A 22716-nucleotide genomic window follows, 5' to 3' on the forward strand; every position below is an offset into this window, starting at 1 on the left:
TTGACTTAGTTGGCCTGGGATCCTGCTATTCAGGGCCCCAGGCTATCTGCTCTCTCTGTAAAATGGACTCCATGTACTTTAGGTACATACCTAATTGGGATTGGGTCACCTTTGTGAGCCCCTGTATAGTGTACCATAGGTACCCAGGGCATAGGTGCATCCAAGGCCTACCAGGGGCTGCAGCATGAATTATGTCACCCCTGGCTGGCCATACAAACTGACACCACAGGCTGATCACTCAGCTTGGGCAAGGTCGTGTAAACATCCCTTGCTTAGATATAGTATTCCTATATCTACCCTTATATATAGACACATATATACCTATAAGTCACTCCTATGGCAGGCCTTGACAATCCTGAAGGCAGAGTGCTTGGTTTTATGTGAGATGGTTCTCTAGCATGAGCTGAGCCTGTCTGCAGCTTTCGGAACCATGTCCTTATAGCTGTTCTATGATATAGCCATACCATATACTCTTAAGTGCATTATAATCCTCGCGGTTAATGCTAACTTTGGTTTGGCTTTGTAAAAACATGTCGTGTAAGGTGTCAAACACTTTGGAATACTACCCCCCAAGTTCTGGCAGCGGGGGTAGCATTCCACCCTTCTAGAGGGAGAAGTCATGTAAGTACTGCTTTACCCGGTTAAAGTTAAACAGAGCCTCAGCATCACAAATTGGATGCTGCTGCCACAGACACGAGTCTGACCTCCTGCAGCTGGATGAAACTCCGGTAAGGGAGGCCTGGACAATAGCTTTCCTGTCGAGGGAGGTGCTAGCACCTCCCCAGACAGCCTGTAGTGTATTGGGGCAGGGTGGGTTGAATGGAAAGATGCTTTTCCAGACACTGCCTGGGGCACACAAGATGCTCCATGCATAGCCCGGTTCAAACCAGTTGCTGGGGCACTCCAGCCCCAGCTCTGGTGCAAAACTAGACAAAGGGAAAGGGGTGTAACCACCCCCTTCCCAAGTTCCACCCATAGGAGGGACCTAGCAGGTAATCCAGCCCCTTAGTTTTGTATAAAGTTAGGAGCTGTGTCTAGAGACATTAGATTATCCTGGAAAGAAAGTCTGAAATGAACTCTTGGACCTTTGACGTTCCATTTCGACTGGAAGACTGAAGACATCTCCCTTGTGGTGAAGGAGTGACCACCCTGTGCAAACAGGCACCATCAGTAACTTTCCAGTTTGCTTTGTCGAAGCTCCTGCCGGAACCCGAAGACTTAGCGACGCAGGAACTGGACTTCCAGACTTCTTTGACTCCGACCCAAATCCACAGCAAAGCTGAGACCCATGGCGGACACGAGAGACGTGGGACCGGACATCCTGGACTACTTGCTTTTTGCTACCTGTGCAGCTTCTGAGGTTCCCTTGAAATTGTGCATTGGGGTTTGAGAAGCCCTAGACCCGAGCAGCACTTGCACCGAAGCTCAGCCCTCCACACTCCACGAGTGCGGCGTGGGGCCTGCACCTGCATTTCATCTTGACGCATCTTTGCGGTTTCTAGGCCGTTGGCTAGTGAGCCCTCCGAAGACTTTCTTGTAAAACTACACTACTTGCCTGGTTGCTCCGGGCTTGCTCCAGCTTTCCTGTGAAGGAGAAGCTCCCCAAACCTTGCTGGTCTGAATTGAAGCCAATCTTCCCATCCTGCGTGGATTGCATTTGCCAAGGTTTGTTGGGTCCAATCGGGATACCAACACCGCCAACAACTAGATCCGTTGTGGGACAGCTCGACTCCAGCTCCTGGTTATCGTCGATGCCTCCTGGTCCTCGTGGCTGCAGAGACAAGCTTCACCTCCTCACCTGATTGCATCTCGACCGCCTGGTTCCTTCCTGGTTCCTTCCTGCTCACTGGCTAGTGACCCAGACTCTAAATTCCCCCTGTTTCCTCAGATGGTACCGCACACTCCAGACTCTCCCTAGGACATATTCAGATCATTCCCCTGTAGTATTGCTCCTTGAGATCCCACGCCCTGAGGGTTTTGAGAGACACTGGCGCTTCCCCTGTCGTGCCTTAGATGATGATCTCTTCCAACGCGAGATCCGGGAAGAAATCGAGAAATACCTTGACATAAACACGGGCTCGGTAGCCACGGCCGCAACGCTCTGGGAAGGTTTTAAAGCCTACATACGTATGTATTTCTAAACATGCCGGGGTCCTCCGTGACATACGCGCTACTTTATCCCGTCTGGAACGCAAATTAGTCGACTTAGATACCAGTCTGTTACAGGCGCAAAACCCTGAAGTCGAAAATAAGCGGGTAGCACTATTAGCAGACTATCGCGACACGGCTGAACGGTAAATATTATTCCTGGGGAAATATCACAACGCGAAACAATACGGAGAAGGTGAGCGTCCGGGCTGAGTGCTGGCACAAATGATCAGGCCCCCATATAGCAAGGCATATGTCCCCGAATTATTGACATCTACGGGCCTCCAGCTTACGGACACAATGGAAATTTAAGAAGAATTTCTCTCCCACCTGACAACACTATATACTTCCCGAATTAGTGGAGACCACTCTGAACAGGAATCCTATTTATTGGAAATCGCTCTTGTTTACCTCATGAAATATATGCAGGATTTTCTGGCTGAGCTCATTGCCGAGCCAGACGTTATCGCTGCCATAGACACTCTGCGTCCCTCCTCCGGCCCAGGTCTAGACGGATTCACTGGCGCGTTTTACAAGGCTTTCAAAGATTTCTGGCGCCGCAGCTCCTGGAGGTCTACGCAGAGGCCCTGGAACATCAGATTCTGCTGCCCATGCTCCGTGAGGCAGTGATAGTTCTTCTTCCCAAACCGGGTAAGGATCCGCTGCTCTGTTGCTCCTTTACCCCCTATCGTTATTAAACTTAAATTACAAAATTCTCGCCAAGGTCATTGCGAACCGTCTCTACCAGCTAATGGAGTTTATAATCTCCCCTGCCCAATCTGGATTTGTCCCTCACCGTTCCACGTCATTTAATTTATGCACCTTATTTTCCACTCTCCATAGGATCAACCCCGAGGTGCCAGCAGCCACTATCTTATTGGACACCGAAAAGGCTTTCCTTAGAGTGGCCCTTTTTTATATCCATAATGAATCGAATGGGTATGCCCACTGATTTTGTTACTACAACCGTGTTACTCTATAATAGCCCCACAGCACGGCTCCGACTAAATGGGTCACTATCTGAGCCTTTCGCGTTATCTCGCGGCACGAGACAGGATTATCCACTCCCTCCTTTATTATTTATTTTGGCCGTGGATCCCCTGATTCACCATTTTCAAGAAAAACACCTGCAAATAGGCCTACAGTTCAACACGGGTCCTTTATTAGTATTGTAATATGCTGACGATACCATTCTTCACGTGAGGAACACACAGATCAACCTGGAACCCCTCATTCGTGAAATCATTCGATTCAACCTATATTCTGGCCTATGCATCAACTGGCATAAATCCATGATTTTTCCCCTGAGTTCCCTCTGGAATGGTGTGCAGACTCCATCAGATATTTAGGTATCCACATCCACCTTGATACCGCACAAATCATCCGCCTCAATTATGGATGGGCTGTTCATAATCTAGAAGCACAAATCGACAAGTGGCTCAGACTTCCGCTGTCCCTGACAGGACGCGTCGCCCTCATCAAGATGATTGTGCTCCCAAAATTTGTATATCTATTCCACAACATCCTCTTCCCCCTCCCCAACAGTTTTGTTTTTAACACTCCGTTCCCATTTGATCCGATTGGTCTGGGGTGACAAGCGTGCCATGGTTCGCTGGTAAGTGTTGACTCTCCCCTACGACAGAGGAGGTTACGGAGTTCCAGACCTACAATTCTATTATTTAGTAGCCCAATGCAGCTTCGCCCATGCGTGGTTCCACCCAATGCTAGAATCCCTTATCTTTGCCCGGAATCGGTTCTGGTCCTCCCTGAGACACTTATCAATGGTCATTGACAACATCCAAGGAGTACATCTTATCTCCAAACTCTATAAATCATGTGCTACCCTCATCCCGTTAAAAGATGATAAAATCCACAGAGATTGGGAGGGAGATCTAGGAAATCCTATCTCTGTTGAGCAGTGGATAGCATTCTGCGCAGCCACGAAAAACATCTCACTTAACAGCCGACACAAACTAATCCATTTAAAATTTCTCCGAAAAAATATATCTCACCCCAGCTAGAATCTACTGGATAGACCCCTCTAAATCACATACATGCCGTAAATGCGATGCAGCGCATGCTGACTTAGCCCACGTGGCATGGACTTGCCCACGTATATTCTCATTCTGGACAAATGTACACAAAATATTGAGCACCATGATTCACATTCCCATAAACCCACTACCTGAGATTGCCCTCTTGGGTTATGTTGCCCAATTTCCCAAAACATTTCGTAATTTTGCGGCCATATGTCTGCTTTTGGCCAACAGGGAAGTTGCTATTCACTGGGGTAACAAGACTGCGCCCACGATCAAGAACTGGATGGGCAGTTTAGCCTACTGCTCCATGCGATGTGAAGTATATGCAGGCACAGTCCCCTCGGCCTCGAGACCCAAAGACATATGGGGCCCGTTCAGAACCTACCTGTCATCACTACAGCACGACCCTCATACACAGATGGAACAGGGCCTGGTTCCCACCGGGGTGGGTTAGTTGCTATTGCATCACAGCGCTGAGATCTCCACGCTCGGATTTCCTGCTACATTTGTCTCTTGTGTTAACACTCAGTGACTCTATAACACACACTGTGTGAGCCTACAAGTTGTTTATCTAGGCCAACTCTCCCCCCTTTGGGGTACGCATGAGCTATGTTAGATATTATGCTGGCTCCCATGATATTGATTGATGTGTTCCTCCTGACTGACCACACAGAACTTATACCTCCTTTGCTATTGATTTTCACGTGACTGTATATAATCAGATGTATCATGATACTATATGCGAAATAACTAAATAAAGTGGGGGAAATAAAAACTATAACATGTCTGAAACCTTAGTTTTTTCAATGAATTTTAAAGGTTTTGTAAATGACAATTTTTAAATATATTTATTCTTATATTTATGTTTTTGATACTGATTTACAATTTTTTTTAAACTTTTTATTTTTAGATATTCTATTTTTTAAATTACATTACATTGTGTGCCACCCCCTTCCTTTGGCTTTTTTTGGGCCCTGGGGACCTCATCCCCTAGAGCCTGACCCGCAAATCTAACTTTATTCATTTTTTTTTATAGGAAGGGGATTCCTATAGAAAGAAATACAAGTTACTTGTAAGTATGCTTAGAACTACTTTTCAGGGTCAGTGTTGGGTTAAAAGATGCAGCACTGGGTTCTCTCTTGATAACAGGTGAGTAAATTGGAATTCATTGTTCGGAAGATTTTAGTTGAATATTTTAAAGTTCCAAAACTCCACACTTAGAAGAATTTGCAAGTGAAACCACTCAATGTTAGTATATGGAAGAAAATTAACTTAGCAGGTAAATAGTGTTATCGTTACCTTTTCTTACTCAGGGGTGGATCCTGGATCCAGCACTTGTGCATCTCCTCTAAACAGTTGAAACTATGCAAATTAACAAAGACGCGCGGAAGCCCACGTTTCTTTTTTTATTATTTTAATATCGCTAGATTGCGCGGATCATGCACGCCACCTGCAATTTTACCAAAAACAAAAAACATTGGGGCTTTGGAGGTCCTTGAGGGACCCCCTGAGCAACATTTAGCAACCATTAGCAACATAGTGTGGTGAACTTCTAACCTCTGTGCTCACTTAAGTGTTCCATGAACTGTTACTATAGTAACAGGCAGTAAGCAGTTTGCGAGTAGGGTTGAAAGGTACTGGATGTACAGAAACTGTTATATGTACACAGAATCCTCTACATGACAGAAAGGAAAGCAAAGTAAAACAGAATACTGTGTACCAGATTTACAACCCCCTTGCACCACTTTCGCGTCCAACCCCCCCTACAAAATTAGAAGTGTGTGGGCCTCAATGACCCCCCTCAAGTCCCGGGAACCACCAACCCCACGAATTTGTGTATTACGTGAGGCACACTGCCTGGCCCTCCGCCTGATGCCCTCGAGGGCCCTGGGTACTGCCACGCCCGATGGCCGGCTCCTGCAGTGTCCCGTGGTGCCTACTCCGGGGACACAATTCTGTTTACTTTGACAGGGCGGGACTACCACGACTCCCGCCCTCCCATAGCAAACTTAGTTTGCATTTTGAAAGACAGAGCAGTGAAATATGTTCTCACTTTGAAAATCCAAAGCAGATTGCATTTACACATACAAATTAGCATCTCCCCATGCGAAAAAGCAATGTCGGCTCCCGAAGAACGCAAAAGTTCATCACACAATGTTGCTAAATAAAACAGCAAGTGTGCTTGACTTCTCAAAATACCAGCTTATCCTACGTAATGTTATTTTCAATCACGTTCTGATAACCAATAAGAATCATGCTTTTAAAAAACAAAAACATGCACCCTAGTTTTCAGTGTAGAATATTGTCAATCATCCAATCATTTCTTTTCTGTATTTCAACACTGCATCTTGTCCACTATTTTAGAAAAATCTTAGTTTTCAAACTGCCATTTCATTTACAGAGAACATCTGAGTGCATCAAGACCTCCTTTCAAGATGCTTAGACAGTGAATTGTGGGACACAACTATATTTTCTTGAGCCAAAGATACTATAGAATGGGGTCCATTTACCACAACAATCTGCTTTTCGATATGCATGGCATCTATAGGAGAGATGCAGTACATTTTACAGATGAAGGGAACTGAGTCTTCCTCATGAACTTTAGACTCTGCATCAGTACTAAAATATCCCAATAAACACGAGGGCTCTTTTTAGAGCCACCCAAGATCTAAACACATAAGCTTGATGTATATCTCAAAAATACATGCTTTGGTTTTTTTCGGAAGCAAAATGCACGGATCCTACGCGCACCCCGCGACTTTAAAAAAATATATATATATTTTCCTGCTTTTTTTGCCCTACGGGTCCTTATATGACCCCCTGAGCAGGCCTAGGGCGTCAGGGTGTGTCTAACCTGCCCCTGTCCACGTTTTGCACACATATTTCACAGACTTCTTCACCCTCGCTTCTACTGAGGCACAAAATGGCTGCCAACAGTTCCTGGTTTCGAATGTTTACAACCGCTTGACAACCAATTAGAATTGAGCGCGTGATGGGGACGGTGCACTTATGCTACAATGCCAATCCTCGCACAATCCAACGGATCCACCGCACCCATAGGTATATAAATGACTTTAACCGTAATTTTCTCAGAAACTACTGAAGAGATTGACACCATATAAGCAAAAGGCACAAGTCGGAACTGAGGGCTACCTCCCTGACAAATTTGGTGTAATTCCGTTCAGCCGTTCGGGCTGTAGCCGTGTCTAAAGGTCCTATGGGAAATTGCTTGGGGAAAACATATTTTGGAACCCCCCTTTTATCTCAGCCCTGCTTGACTAATCACCACCAAACGTCCAGGGAAGGAGCGGAACTGAGCTGGCCAAAAGTTTGGAAACTTTCAAGAAGATTCATCAATTTTTCCTATGGATAATAGGTCCTAACTATAACTACCTGCTGGCAACCGCCAGTAGGTAATATATATATATGTATATATATATATATACTGTTTGGTAACCTGCCGCAGGCTAGTACAGGCACAACCACAGGGACTAGCGAAGGAAATAACATGAATCAGGATGTAAAACAATTATTGAAAGTTTTGGAAAAGAAAACAAAATCTGAAATCACAAAGTGGTGGGAGCACAAATCCCTCACCCAATACGAGGAAGCAGGACGAGTGCCCAGAGGCTTGAGGATATTATGGGCACCCAGCTTTGAGGAGCCCAACCCCGCAATGTTGAAGGAGTGGGGAGAAAGTAATGTGTTGGCCTCAATGAACCTAGTCAAGATTTTAATCAAATATGCTTTGCTAGACTGTCAAACATTATTGGAAGAAATTGCCAAAATTAATGAGGAACTTGACAAAGTAGTTCAAAGCGAGCAAAAAGATTTAATTTTGAAAACACGCAAAGAAATAAGAGATAGGTTGTGTAAACACGAAGAAAAAAAAAACATCCGCAAGATGCACAAGTTTTCAAGGGACCAGAAAGATTACGAACTGGGACAGATCTATACTTTCTCTTGCAAATTTGAACATGCCAAAAAATTAAGGTTTAGTGGCAAAAACATCAGCAAAGCACAACAAGGACAACGAAACTAAGATGGAAATGCAATAAAGTCAGACGTAGATACACTGTCTATGTCAAGCACATCAGTCTCTGAGCTGAGTACAATGGAAGGGCGCACAAGCAACATGGTATTGGATCTGGGTGAAGAAGTAGATTTTTTAGTAGAGGACCGATTGCAAACACTCCGCCCCAGAACGCGGAGCAACAAAGCAGTAAACGGTGCAATGCGAGAAGGAGAGCAAGGAGAAAGAAACGCAGACAAACCACAGCAGAAAAAGAAAACGTGGTACAGAAAGAAGCAGTAAAGGACTGCACAATTACTAATCTATCAAATAAGATCTTAACGGCAGCAGAAGAGCAACTCCTTGCTTTGGGCCTGTACTTCTGCCCAGAAAGTACTTTCAATTACAGCAACACGAGGGCAGATATTTTCTGTTTTATTCGAAAACTAAAATTGAAAACGTTTTTTGAAATCAAATCAGGTAATGCTCAAGATGATGATAGCAACAATGTACCTGTGAAACCACAATGCAACGTAGCTAAAAAACTACCTCTAGCTGCCGCAGCGGATGATAAGTTATTGCTAACTCTGTGTGATTTGGGAAAGATTTCCAATACAGTCTCACAATCTAATGAGATGGAAGTATTGAGCACTAAGAAAAGCTTATAAAGGATTGATTTTATGCAAAAAGGAGCAGGAGAAAGCCCTTTTAAGTTAAAAAGTACTTTTGTCCCAATGATGCCTAAAGACGCAGTGGATATATTCCATGAATGTGTGGTCGAGGATCTCAAAAAACTAAATCGGAAAGTTAATGGTCAAAAGCACACTCAAACACACATTGAGGTACAATATGCGAACCTAATGAACAAACTCAGCAAAAACCATGAAATTGTTATTAATAAATCTGACAAGGGGGGGGGAACATCGTACTCTGGCAAAAAAAAGATTACATCAGTGAGGCCATGAGGCAGTTGGATAATGTTGATTGCTATGTCAAATCGAATGATATGGAATACAAAAAAGCAAAGGAAGGTATAAAAAAGCGATTGGCTACATTCAAAAGGGAAGGTTTGATATCACCAACAGAATTTAGCTTCCTACACTCACAAAATCCGGTGATTCCAAGCATGTATCCAATACCTAAAGCACATAAGATGAGGTCCCCAATACCTGGTAGACCGATCATCTCAGCAATCAGCAGCATACGCGAAAATATCTCCCAATATATTGACTTTTATTTGCAGGAATTTGTGAAAAATCTTCCCAGTTATATTAAGGACACTGGAGATTTTTTAAATAAATTGAACTTGATAAATTGGCAAGATGACTGGTGTATGTTAACGTTGGACATTGAATCATTATACACCAGCATCAACCATGTTAAAGGAGTGGAAACCATAAAATATTATCTAGGACAAAGACCCTGCGAATATTATAGCCATAACCAAGTGCTATATGAATTGGTGAGCTGGTGTTTGAACAACAATTTCTTTATGTTCGGAAAAGATATATGGAGACAGACAAGGGGTGTGGCGATGGGATCCTGCTTCTCACCCAGCTACGCATGTTTACAGGTTGGCTGGTGGGAGGAGCGGGATCTCATCGTCACCCCAGGTTTTAAACATGTACGTCATTGGATGTGCTTTATTGATGATGTCTTTTGTGTGTGGGAGGGGGATGAATATAGTGCCCAGAAATTTGTGGAGTCACTAAATAACAACAAACATAACCTCTTCTTTACATCTAACGTTAGTAAGACTAAATCGGAATTCTTAGATGTACAAATTGAAGTAAAAAAATAACACAAGTGCAACATCTTTATTCCGAAAGGCCACTGCCGGCAACAGTATTTTACATGCTAGCAGCTGGCATCCGAGACACCTGATTAAAAGCATCCCTTATGGGGAGCTTCTGCGACTTAAGAGAATCTGTAGCTCTCCTGAAAGCTTTGAGAAAGGAGCTAAAGAAATGGTAGGACGCCTAAAAGCAAGAGGCTACAGTGATCTGGCTCTATCAAAGGCACTAACTAAGACACAAGAACGGTCTAGTGAATCTTTATTGACACCCAAAAGCCCTAATGATGTAGAAGATAATGATACGCCTCGCTTGATAATGACATTCAGCAAGCAGGAGAGGAAAATCAAGTGGATCATTAAAAAGAACTGGCCCCCCATAATGACTGATGGAGTGTTGGGAAGTAGATTGCCCGATACACCTATCATAACTTACAGGAGAGCAAAATCCATGTGCAACAGATTGGTGAAAGCAAGTCCTGAATTAGGTAGTGGCAGTACCTGGTTGAAACCCAAGGATGGATTTTACAAATGCTCATCCTGTCGAGCATGTAAATTTGGGACAAACACAACCCATTATGACACTCCTTTCTGTAATTTTCAAACTGCGATCAAAGGCAATTACAGCTGTCGCACTGAGTTTGCTGTATATGTCCTGGCGTGCACCTGTGGCTTGCGGTATGTGGGCAGCACCAAGCTACAGGTGCACGTCAGGATCTTGCAGCATCTCAGGGCAATCGTAAATAATGACAATGCCTATCCGGTTGCACGGCACTATAGGACCACACACAATAACAATCTAGCATGCCTTTTATATTTTGTGATTGACGCTGTTGCCCCCCTAAGAAGAGGTGGCAACAGAGAAAAACTTCTGAGGAGAAAGGAAACAGGTTATATAATAGAACTTGATAGCATTCATCCCAATGGGTTGAATACAACAGAAGATTTGCACAGCTTTTTATAACATCATCACAACTCGAATTACAATACTGAAGCTTTACTGAGACTGATGATCTACACAAAAATTATTGCATTCTGATGAATTAATTCATGTCATTCTTACATAGGGCAACCATGAATTGACAAATTCCCCGGTAGACAGACAAAAAAAATTACATTTTTTTTTAAAATCACTATGAGTTGTTAGTATATACACTCTTTGTGAGGGTTTGTGTTTGAAGGTTGTTTTCTTTTTCAAATATTAATAAGTTTAAGACGGTCCTTTTATGGTAAAAGGTTCTGTTTAGCACAAAGTAAGCACTTAACAATAGAAAAAGGCATTCCACACAGACTTATGGATATATACTGTATATGATCACTAGTAAGACTAGATAACTAGGAGTATAGATTGTTGATATTGTATTTTATTGAAATTAGTTTGAAATGTCAATAAGTGGTCTGGTGTTAATGTAAACTCAAGGTTGGCGTTACTCAATCTATTGGCTCTGAAACTTGCAAACATAAATGCATAATTTTGCGCATATTGTTGAAATTTGCATAAGTGAGAATAGGTTGCAGATATCATAATGGGTCATTTAATCTATTTGAGAAATAGCAATTGCACTTTATAATGTTTACATGATTTTAATGAAGAGCCGAGAAAATCGCACTAAGCAGTAATATCGCTACCATTGATTTTAAAATATATGGATGCATTTTGGGTGTATATATTTTAATATGTATTTATTTCGCATTACAATTATTTATTGCACTAGCCACTTTGACTTTATTCTTCCAGCATTCAAGCTGTTTAAAATCTGTATTAAGTATAAATTATAAATCAGAAATTATAATTCAAATATGCATTTGTACAACAATAACTCAGTGAAAATAGTGGTGAAATTCAATGCTGCTATTCATTGTGATCTAGAACGCTGTAATACAACAGTGTCTTTTCTATGTCTATAAGTGTGGTCATGTGACTCACAGAGGGAGGGGACACACATAGCATACTTTAAAAAGAATGGCTGACGCGGTGCTCGTTGTGTGAACAAGAGCACTTGATGCTCGAAACGCGTCAACAGGAAAGGTTGGAATAAATAAAAACATCTCCTTGCCTGAAGCCTTTGGGCCCGCTTCTTCATTTCGCCCGTGTGGAGGTTATGAGGATTGCTATATATATGTGGGGGGAAACAGGATGAGGGAATACTGATGGGTGAGCCTATAAGGGAGGTTGTTGTACAAGTAGATGATATTGCCTGAAGAGATATGTCTTTAGTTCCCTTCAGAGAGAATAAGGGAATGGACTTGTTTAATTTGCATATGGCTAGACAACCAAACACTTGGGGGTATATTTATAAGGGGAAAGCGCCATCAGAACGTCACTTTGAGCGAAGTTCTGGTGGTGGTATACCCTTCTCCATAATTACAAAGCGGTGTTAAGTCACTTTTTTTTGGGCCTAATGCTGCCTTGTAAATACAGCCCCTTTACACGTATCACTTTCCTTGAAAGGACTTTGCAATGGGGGTTGCTCTAGATGTTCCACCACAACACCCAGTGCTTTTTGATGCTGCCCCAAATTTACAAGGAAATGTAAATCTGAGGCAGCGCCAAAAACGAATGCCATGCAAGATCAGACGTTAGAAAGAAGAAACATAAAGAAATACTTTTATTTTTCGTTTTAGCCATTTCTATATGTGCTGCATTCTGCAGCACACATGGAAAGAGCAAAACGCCATTAATGAATGTTATAAAATCATTAAATAATGATGATTTGCTACTTAAAGCATCAAACTAACAAATCGTCCCTATGGATTGTTTATGTGCAGGAAGGAAAACCTTGCTGCACATGGGCAGTCATTTCCTGCAACGCAGGTACCCTTGTATTATGGTAGAAAGGGGCCTGCGTTGGCTCTAGGCAACTAATTATAGCGACAGTTCTAGGGAATAACACTGGAGTGTGCTGTATTGTTGTAAATATGGTGCATCCCTGTGTTTTCGAATGGCGGAGTGTGCCAAATTTGGGGCAGCACTGCACTGTGACATTCTGGTATCAATTGATAGAGTGAATATGCACTTTAACCCGTTCCATGTTCGTGACCGAACCGCTCCGACACGAGCCTCGGGTGGGCAGTGCTGGTGACGTTCTATTGAGCGGGTGGGGCCATGACGGAACCGCTCCGTCACAAGCACAACTCACCGAGGCTCGTGATGGAGCGGTTCCGTCACGAGTACGGGAGCGCCGCGCAGACCCCCCTCCCCCCTAGCGCTGCGGCGGAATAGCCGCCACAGCTAAGGGGTTAAGTAATAACCACACTCCTTTTCAAGGTGAATCCTTAGAGTCACTAAATAAACCTGAGCTCAACCCCCTGGTAGCTATGGTGCAGAGCAGTCCGGTTTAACGTACAGACAATGCGTAAAGTGTTTATGCAGTACCAAAACAGTAATAAAGTTTAAAAAAGAACACATGAAAAAACCAAGCCAATTTAGAAGAAGCAATGGCAAAGCCAATTGGTCTGGCGTGGCCCTGCAGCCGCTTGGCAATCCTTGTTTAGTTTTCTTATGGTTTTTGCAAAACTCTACCGTTTGAAAAGCTGCCAGGCCTTCATCAATCTAAAGTAAAACATTTGCTAAAAGCAAAAACGCATTCTGGTCCCAAAAAGCACTGGTTACCATAGTACTCCCTGGCACTGAAGGGCACTACTTCAAGTGTGGCTAGCTTATGACATGCTTGTGAAAGGGCTGCATGCCCTAACTTATAGAGAAGTCAGTCAAGTGCTGAAATGGACTGATACATTGCCATTTGATGCGCGCTGGAGTGGGTGAAAGAATAATGTGAATGACACAACATCAGACAAATGGATGAAGTGTGGCTTAAACCCTCTACAAATAACTATGTCAAACACATACTTTTTTAAATAAAAAGGTCTTGTCTGGCACAGACCTAAAAAGCCAATCATTATGCCAGTGACTGCCAGCCTCTTGCTTTGAGATAGAAGATCAGAAGAAAGGATAGAAAGAAGGAAGGAACTAAGGAAAGAAGAAATACAAATAGTAGAATCAAAAGGTCTTGGCTAGCACAGACTTAAAAAGGACAATTGGTATGCCACTGGTTGCTAGTCTCGTGCCTTTGAGAAAGAAGGTAAGAAAGAGATATTGAAAGAAGAAAAGAAAGCAAAAAGGAAGGAAAGAAATAAAGAAGGAATGAAAGAAAGGAAGAAAGAAAAAAGGGAGGAAAGAAAGAAAGAAAGAAAGAAAGAAAGAAAGAAAGAAAGAAAGAAAGAATGAATGAAAGAAAAGAAAGTAAAAAAGGATAAAAACAGAAGGCATAAAAGAAAGAAAGACAAAAGAAGGAAGGAATATGGCATAAAAGAAGCAAAGAAGGAAAAAAGAAGGACAGAAAGAAGGCAAGAAAGCAAAAAGAAGCCAAGAAAGAAAGAAGGCAAGAAAGGAAGATGGCAAGACAAATGAAGGAAAGAAAGTAAGACAAAAGGAAAGATGGAAACAAAGGCATGATTAAACAAACAAGAAAACTAAGAAGGAAAAAAGAAAGAATGAAGGAAGGAAGGAAAGACAAAGAAAGAAGGCAGAAAAGGCAGAAAGAAAGAAAGACAAAGAAGGCATGAAAGACATAAATAAGGCAAGAAAGCAGGAATGAAGGCAAGAAAGACACAAAGAAGGCAAGGAAGAAAGAAAAAGAAAGAAACAGAGAGGTGGAAAAAAATTAACAGGAGGAAGGAAAGAAAGAAAGAAACATAGACAGAAAGAAGGAAGGAAAGAAAGAAGGAAGCAAGGAAGGAAAAAAGAAAGGATAGAAAAAAGAAAGAAAGGGAAGAAGGAGAAAAAGAAAGAAGACAGGAAGGAAAGTAGGAAAGAGAGAAAGAAAGACGCAAGAAAAGAAAGAAAGTGTTACAACTGCTGCAAATTAAGCACAACAAAGGCTTATTTTCATCCCTGGCAAAGTTTATTAAAAATCCATTTGTGAAGCCAGAATATTCACACTCTGCTTTGTGTACTGCGTGCATAGTAAAAAGAGGATAACAATACAGAACAATTGCAAATGCACACAATCTTGTATGGTGTGGAAAAGTGGGAGTCAGATAAACGAAGGACATTTGAAAAGGAATTTACAACAGCAGTTGTAGGAGACAGGAATTGATAAACCTGAAATGTGCTCTGTGCATGAAAAGCTGGTAGAAGGTGTCCCGCTATCTCATCAGTCTCCAAATATAAAGGAAACACTAAAGTGATCAAGTAAAAAAAAAACACTGACACTGAAGGAAATTATATTGTGTGAGGGTGTACTAATTAGGAGAGAGAAAAATGTAGTGACTCAATGTAAAGTTAACCGGGGACTTAAGTAGGCTGACCAATGCCCCGTGCTCTATACTGTGGTAAGCAGAAGCAAAATGTGAATGACACAACGACAGACCAATGGATGAAAAGAGCTGGCTGAAAGCTCCTATAAATAAGCATAGTATACATATAATTTAAGTAATATCAAAATGCCACACCTAAAAATAAAGTACATTTTAATAAGGAAAAAGACACCAAAATGACAAAAATCTAATAAGCGAAACCAGAGTTATGAATGTTTACATTTTAAATTTGAAAATAGCGCCAAAAAGCATTAAGCCCCAACCACGGTCATATGGTTGCACTTGACCGGTACCTAGGGGCAAGCTACGATTGACCCCGATAGAACGCAATTCAGATTCTGAAACCAGTTTTGACCTGGTCGGACTTAGTTAGTAGAAAAAGAAATAAAAAGTCCTGAGCAGAGCAAGGTAGGAGGGATAAGGTCCATCACTGTCTGGATACTTTTCACACTTTCGTACAGTGAATATATCTGTCTTCAGATTTAGGACCTCATTAAAAGTTTGGCAGTCCTCCCGCATGTGGCCACCGTGCCATCTGCTGAAAAACCACCAAAGCGGTGGTGCGCCCGTTGGATTACCAGTTTGGTCCAGGTCGGGAGGGCGGGCTGCAGCGGTATGTTAGGCTCCTAGGAGAGCCATGAAGACGCCGACTGCACTATCCTGCACAGGTGGCATGGGTTTTCATGGCGGGCTCACTGCCATGAAAAGGGCGGTGGACAGGCAACTCGGAATATGCGGATTATGCTTGGCGGTACTGCTGCTGTTGCGCCAGCCTATTCCTGCTTCTGATTGCTGTGCCACTGCCACGGGATCCTGGATCCCTAGCTGACACAGCGGTGCTGCCGCGGGCCAACTGCCACACTCATAATACTGCGGGTCAGACCACCGCCACGAGTATGACGGTCCGATGAACCGCTGTACTCAAATTCAAATTCAAAATATACTTTATTCGGTATTCTTTGATAGAAACCATAAAAGTTACACTTTAAAATACAGCACATTCACTAGTTATAAACACAGTATACATATTGCCCTAGATAAAAACAGTAGTGGTGATTTGATAGCAACATTAACACAAAAGGAGAAGGAGTCTAGGGCGACCATTAATAAAACCATTAAAACACTGTAACGTTAAAAATCCAAACATTTTCTGTAGTTCATTGCACATTTCAGGAAACCGGCCACAAAAGGGATACAATCAGGTTGAAGTAATTGCAAATAAAAAAGAGCGGGACGTACTTGCACAAAAGTTAACTTTTTTTAAAAGAAATTTTAAGTAAAAAGTCCTGGGCATTTCATAGTATTTACAAAAGAACATAAAGTGAAGCAAGTCCTGTGGAGACTTATTGTCGCAGACACAGGGTGCTAACACCTTCCCTTTGTGACTGCCCCAGGAACTGCCATTAAAAAGTGAAAAGGGTTCAATCTAAACCTGGTTAATAAGAATCTCTCGTATGCTGACAACGGCCATGATAAATACGGCTCCATATCTAGGGAGGTTTTAAGCATCAAATGTGTCCTCACGCTAGGTGTCAGCAATTCTTTCTCCTCTCTTTCCATTTTTTTTATTTGTACTTTACAAACGCTACGTCCATTCTATTAATACCTTCAGGTTTTAGGAACAATTCTGGACGTCCCAGCTCACTAAAACGAGTTTTTAAATATTTGAACTAGGGAATGTTCGTCATATGATCTAGGCTCAGGGCCTCTCTTATATACTATGAGTGAGACCCAGGTGCCTATTAAGCCAACATTGCAGCCAAAAGGTAAGGGGACATAAGGCCAAAATGTCGCTTAAGAAGGGCATACCGGTTTCTTCATGAACTGACAGGTTCGCAGTCCCCTTTGGGACGCTCAGTAGTTGCTTTAAAAAGTTATTTTCTGTCACCTGAAGACCCTCAAGACCACAGTATCCCCATAAGTCGCTTCTATAACTTGCTATGATATACATTTGGCCCGATATATTTTTAGCATAGCTGCCACTGGTCGGTTACACATTTTGGCTCCGAATCCAAATAGCGCCGCATTTGCCCTGGTAACCTCAGCCCTTTTTTTGTTTAAGAGTGCAGCCCAGTTGAGTCGGCGATCTAGCAAAACACCCAGATAGGAAAATGTTGTACAGTTTGGCACCCTCACTCCATTCACCAAAAAAGGGTACTTTCTTTTTGGACGTGGTCCTACCTGCATCACCGATGTACTCATAATAATCCCATTCCGTCATCATATCTCCCCCCACATCAGACAACTTCACTGGTACCCTGTAGCCAAAATGATAGCGTTCAAGACGCCTTCTGTGTCATGCATGACAGTGGCCCGGGGTATCTCAGGCACAGGCAATGCCCATATCAACAAAAACGCACACAGAGATCCAACTCCCAGCATCCACTTTGTGTACCTCGCTATGCTAAGTCCCGAATGGGAAGCAGGTCCTTCACAGTTAGGACTGCCAGGCTGTCGAACTCTTTACCCCCCCCACCCCCCTCCCCATATGTGCTTGATAGAATCAGAACTTGAATTCAGGTTGACCTTGAAGACCTGGCGTTTCAGTCAAGGCTAGGCCCTTTTTGCGCTTGCTCCTCACCTGCTCTTATTGCTGAGCACTGGGACACATCTGCATGAGGTAGCTGCTGCACTTTACAAATGCTATTGTTATTAAGGCAATTGGTAACTATTTTGGAGCTCATATTCATTCAGTGAGGCAAGGCTGCAGCCCAATAGGGCTCCATGAGGCTCCATACTTTCTCAGAAAGGTCCAGCTGAATCGAATTTGTTGCAGCAGAAAAGTTCTGACCTGGAGCAACATGAATCTTTGGCCCAGCAGCAATGTAGCTTTGTCAAATCTGCTGTACAGGTTGGTCCCAGTCCTCTGGAGGGTTTTAAACCCAAAAGGCTTCTAAGTCTCAGGTTTCAGGAAAAGTTAGGAGTACACTTTGACACCAGGCAAGGGTCTACGACTTTGGGAGCACCATTTTGAGGGTTAAGGCTCACTCCAGCAGAGGCAAGCAGCGGAATCCAGGTCAGGTCCACATTGAACTGGTCAGGTGGGCTGCCACAGAACAGGCCTCTTGTAGCTTGTTGTACCCCTATAGCTTGAACAGGAGGTTAGACTTAGGATCCATTGAGTCCATTAGCTGGAGCTGGAGGCACTAAATATTCACCTATGGAACTCGGGCCCTTCCCATCAAGCAGGCCATTTACTGGACCCCATATTCGCCAACTTTGACCGTATCAAATGGGACTCGACTGTACCCATCATATGGTCTGATCACTTCCTGAGCAAATTTACCATCTGGGCTCCAGCGCATAGAAACCAACATAAAACAGATATGTGGGTCAGAAATTGGAGGAAACTGTGCATTTCAGATTTGGAGGCACAGCTATCTAAGTCCAAATATGGCTTTGAAGTAGAGGAAATTACAATTAAGGACCATACAGGAATTAATAACTGGCTATCAGACGCTGCGCTGACGGTTATTCCTCCAACCAAAAGTAAACAAAAATCCTGTTGCTCCCCTGCACCTTGGTTTTCTGATACACTAAAAGCAGAAAAAAGCTTATGTAAGAGACTAGAAAGGTCATGGAGAAAAGATTACAAACCTGACAACAAAGAAAAGTATAAGCTAGCACTTAAGGCATACCATCTATCATGTAAAATTGCTAGGGGAAATTTTACTAAAAACAAGATCTTAGAAGCCCAGAATCACTCAGGGATGCTATTCAAGGTCCTAAAGAACTTAGCAGGAGAAGCAGCTACACCGGAACCTCCCATTCTATCTTCCACCCAATGTAATAAAATAGCTACCTTCTTCCACGATAAAATAAACACAATATACGCTAACTTCCTACCAAATAAGGATGTTAGAGAAGGGGACCCCTCTACTACCTTTATAGAGGACCAACAAAGGACCCCCTCAAAACAAGAAATCAGAACATGGCAGCCAATAGATGCGCCGGCGTTCAAAATCACCCTGAATAGTATTAAATCAGGCTCGCCCTTAGATCCCTTGCCTGCACATGTCCTTAAACAGCTGGATACGCCCACACATGAGATACTTAGAGCACTGTTAAATGCTTCCCTACAAGAAGCGGTGCTACCTAAAGAATGGAAACACGCAATGGTGGTCCCATTATTAAAAAAGGCCAACAGTGACCCGGAGGTGTTTTCCAATTTTCGACCTGTCTCTCTACTACCAATATTGTCTAAAATTATAGAGAAACACGTCAACAGGCAACTCTCAGACTTTATTAACGATAATGATCTCCTACATCCCTCCCAATCGGGCTTTAGGATAGGGCACTCCACGGAGTCCACCCTACTTGGGGTCACAGAAATCATTCGTCAAGATCTTGATGAGGGAGGCACGACGGCACTCATCCTTTTGGATTTGAGTGCCGCCTTTGATACCATCTGCCATGATACCCTCATCAAACGAATAGAAGATATTGGAATAAAAGGGAAGGCACTGAAATGGCTGGAGCAATTCCTCCGGCAACGAACCTATCAGGTCTTCTCCAAAAATAATCAATCAGAGATACACACATCTCCCTATGGTGTACCTCAGGGCTCTATACTAAGCCCCCTTCTATTCAATATATATGTCACCCCATTAGCTGAAATTGCCGAAGAAATGGAACTTACCATATATTCCTATGCTGATGACACGCAACTGGTGTTCTCCCTTTCCTCCCCAGACAAAGACACTGACTCTCCCCTTCGTGCAGGATTACTTAAAATGGCCTCCTGGCTCCAGGATAATAAATTAAAAATGAACGGAGACAAAACCAAATTATTAATATTCGGCAATCAAAAGAATCTTTGGAGCCCAATACATTGGCCTGATGAGATGGGTGACCCCCCTACTGCAGTGCAGTCTGCAAGGAATCTAGGGATAATCATCAATGACAAAATGTCTATGCAGACACACATAACCAAAACTGCCTCCACATGCCTTCTCATCCTTAGATGGCTTAGAAAAATACTATGGCAATTACCTGATAGGGCACAAAGGACTGTCATCCAGGCCTTAATCATGTCGCGTCTTGACTATGGTAATGTCCTATTTCTGGGAACTACGAATAGAACATTGAACCAACTGCAAGTGGTGCAAAATTCCGCAGCAAGAATGCTCCTTAATCTCCCAGGGAGAACAAGGATGACCGAACATCTTAAAAACTTACACTGGTTGAGGGTTTCCAACAGAGTAAAGTTTAAAGCACTGTGCTACATGTACAGAATAAACGCAGGAATAGCACCTAAGTATTTATGTAAAATGGTTAGACAATACCTCCCCTCGCGAAATCTACGCTCAGCAGGCCAAGCAAAATTTTTCGTGCCCAGGGTAAAGAGAGCTCGACTAGGGGGGCGCTCCTTCTCTCACTTAGCACCGGCACTATGGAATTCACTCCCTATCCAACTAAGACTGGAACCCTGCTACCTACGATTCCGCAAGGGAGTGAAAGCCTGGTTATTTGATCTATAACTGCCGTAGTACGTTTACAAGGAATGCTGATCCAGGGCGCCGGGAAACCCTCAGGGTAGCTGTTGCGCTATATAAATGCAATAAATAAATAAATAAGTACTAGAGGGAGAGCAGGTCCAGTCTTCAAGGTTCTCTCCAGTCCTCTTCCATTCTTCCACAGGTACAGAAAGTGCTTTGAGGAGGGTACTGGGGATGTCACATTTATGCCTGGCACCACCATGTGGGTGGGGGAAATTCCTGGTAACTCCCTAAGCAATGGGGTAAATGTTCCCAGCAGTAACCCTACCCACTTTTGTAGCATTTCCTGTGTGCCCTACTACAATCAATACCACAGTGCTCCTCTCTCCTTTACACCAATGCAGAAGAACATTTCTACTGCTGTGCTGAGCATCAGTGCCAATCCTAGAGGTTTGGCAAGGGAAATTAGAAAGCCATCCTCTATGGTCACTCTTAACCAGTTTTGGGGGACACTTCTCCCCCACCGAAAGTAGGGCCTGGCTGGTTGGAGGAACAAAGAAGCGTCCTGCCCAAATGTCAACTAACATGTGTCTGTAACAGAGTAGTTTGCTTTAAGGTTAATGAAGTTCCTGGGCACAACCCAGATGGTCATCCTACCAAATGTACATATCCCCACATCCAAGGCCTTTGTCTCAGCTCCAGGAAAAACATCACTCTCCAACAAGGGGGCTATTCAGCTGCCTGGTGAAAACTGAAGCTCATGCAAATGGACCTCTGGAGGCTTTAGAAAGGGAAAAAGTAACTTTTTAAAGTACTTTTCCAAACTATCTATTACAGATCTGACTTCACCAGTGAATTGGGTTTGTAATAAATATTTCAAAAAAAGTCCAGAAGTGAAATTTGTAGCTGTTTCCTAGCCGAAGATAACGTTATTAAATATATTAGTGTGAGCTAATGTTTTCCTATCGATCAGCCAACACTGCAATCATTAAAATATATTTTGGGGCCTTTTCACTTACCTTGTCAATCTTTGTAAAACCTTTGTTCATTTGGGCAATGGCACAGCGGACACTCTTCTGGATGGCGGTTGGCACTCGCGGACATTGATGAGTGGAGCATTGTCTCCATTAAGATGTTAAAAGACCAGTGGCCAGATATAGGTAGGCAAATACCGGTCGGTAACGGCCGAAATTCGGTAATTTCGGATGTTACCGACCGGTATTTGGAAAATGAGATGTAGGTGGGCATTTTACTGATTCGGTAATTTACTGAATCTGTATTTTAAGGAATCGGTAAATTACCGATTCCTTAAAATACCGAATCGGTAAATTACCGATTTTGCTATGTAGGGATCACTCAAATGAGTGCTTTTCCCCTTTTAGGATTCGTTATTTACCACCAACTACAAGTTGGTGGTAAATAATGAAAACCTTTGAAAAAGCATTTTTTTGCTTTTCCAACAGTGCCATGTTGCAGACATACATGCCCTTAGGGCTTGTATGTCTGCAACATGTGCACCCATACAAAATTGAGGGGTGCAACAGGGTGTCAAAGTGACACCCTTCAATGTTTTCCCCTTTTACCGAATCGGTAAATACCGATTCGGTAATTGGCATTCATTCCTATGGGCCTCCAGGCCCATAGGAATGAATGGCAATTACCGAATCGGTATTTACCGATTTGGTAATTACCGAAACTTACCGATTCGGTAATTTTTTCGGTAAAATTACCTACATCCCATTTGCCTGTCCTTAAATACCGAATCGGTATGATTCGGTAGTTAAGAATCGGTAATCAGGGATTACCTCCATATGGCCCCAGATCTTGGGCAGCAGTTCTTAATTTTGATGCCAGAAAAATGGATAATGAGGATTGTGTCAATGTAGAGTAGGTACTGCCAATTAGTTACCGAGTCAAACCAGTAAAATCAATTGCAGAGACATTATCTTGAATTTGTTTTTTGCATCT

Source organism: Lissotriton helveticus, chromosome 2_2 (assembly GCF_964261635.1).
Source record: "Lissotriton helveticus chromosome 2_2, aLisHel1.1, whole genome shotgun sequence".
In the NCBI taxonomy this organism is placed as follows: Eukaryota; Metazoa; Chordata; class Amphibia; order Caudata; family Salamandridae; genus Lissotriton; species Lissotriton helveticus.